General features: G+C 32.7%; 1 non-coding gene across 1 annotated transcript; it reads right to left on the bottom strand.

The window, feature by feature from the left end:
• Positions 1-458: 458 nt before the first annotated feature.
• On the bottom strand, positions 459-531 carry Trnak-uuu (transfer RNA lysine (anticodon UUU)). The gene has a single exon. It is a non-coding gene; the product is annotated as a tRNA-Lys (tRNA).
• Between the last annotated feature and the right edge of the window lie 1,121 nt (positions 532-1,652).

Here is a 1,652-nt window from a genome sequence, read left to right as displayed (position 1 = left end):
TTTCAAAGCTGTGCATAATTAATGCATTTCCAAAATAAAAAATATTTTGGTACTATTAGGGTCTGCCATTAATGATAAATAAGTGTGGGTAGGTCGATTCACGCTAGCAGTTATGAAATTGCAAATATGATCAAAATTGTGATGGGGTCATCATGTACCTCTCTTTGGCTTGTACAATTAAAAGCATGTAAGCTACATTATTATCAATACCACCAATAGAACGAGAAGATTTGCCCCTTCATTATGCATACCACTTTGACCAATTTTTTTTTTCTCATTTCTTCACAAAATGCAAAAAACCCACACAAAAATGTGATGGGTGTAGTACCCCCTTAATGAAATTTCAAACACACATACAAAAAAGCTCTTGCACTCAAGAAAAAAAATTCAATTGCTGTACACTCTTCGTATTTTATTGAAATCAGTGGAGAGCTTTTTTATGAATGACAAAAGAGTTTCGCCCGGTAAGGGACTCGAACCCTTGGCCCTCAGATTAAAAGTCTGATGCTCTACCGACTGAGCTAACCGGGCTCATATAACACGCTGAGAATAACAATAATTATATCAGTGATAACAACTATATGCGATGTATTAATAGTGGTGATTGGATAAAAGAGATGACATGTAGATGATTTATTAAGTGAGTTTCGGTCATTATAAGCTTCTCTGAAGAATTGTGTAGTTATTTTGATCCTGTCAGTGTTTTAGTATTTCATTATTTTACAAGTGATCATCACACTATATATGAATAACATAATCATTACTTTAGAATAATGTCATGAGTTCATTACCCATTTTTTTTTGCAGAAAATGACATTGTGTAAATGTTGTATCCATAGGAATACAAGAATTGAAACGCATGATGATGTTTTTAACTTATCACTGTAATGCTGCAATACTTGTAGCCCATACATGGAATTTAGCCTGTAATGTAAAACTAAGTTTAGTTAAATTGCTACTAAAGGTTAACTGATAGTAGCTATACATAACAATAATATATTTAATCATACAAAATTAATTAAATTTCAAACACACATACGAAAAAGCTCTTGCACTCAAGAAAAGAATTCAAAATTCAATTGCTGTAAGTGCACTCTGCGTTTTTTATTGAAATGCGGAGAGCTTTTTTATGAATGACAAAATAGTCGCGCCCGGTAAGGGACTCGAACCCTTGGCCATCAGTTTTAAAGTCTGATGCTCTACCGACTGAACTAACCGGGCTCGTTTATAACACTAATAATAATAATATCAGGGAAATATGATGTTAATTTATTAATACTACATGTAGTGGCGGTTGTAAAAAGGAGGAGAAGACCATGTAGATTAATAAAATAAGTGAGCTTCGGTAAACCTTGAGTAGTTTGATCTTGTCGGTATTTCGGTATTTCATTATTACCAATGATCATTACACTATAAGAATGTCATAATTATTACTTTAGAATAGTGTGATGAATTTACTGGAAATGTTGTGTAAAAGTTGTATCAATAGGAATACAATTAATGCATGATGATGATCTTAAGGGCTGGGGTATGAACGTTTGGACAGTATTTATTGTGGGACATTAGAGCACATCAGACATATCGAATTGCATTCTGAATACGAAGAATGTCATTCTGATATCAAATAATTTTGATTTTTGAAATTCGCAATT

This window comes from Amphiura filiformis, chromosome 4 (assembly GCF_039555335.1).
Source record: "Amphiura filiformis chromosome 4, Afil_fr2py, whole genome shotgun sequence".
NCBI lineage: Eukaryota > Metazoa > Echinodermata > Ophiuroidea > Amphilepidida > Amphiuridae > Amphiura > Amphiura filiformis.
Note: the sequence above shows the minus strand (reverse complement) of the source record. Positions and strands in the feature narration are given on the sequence as shown.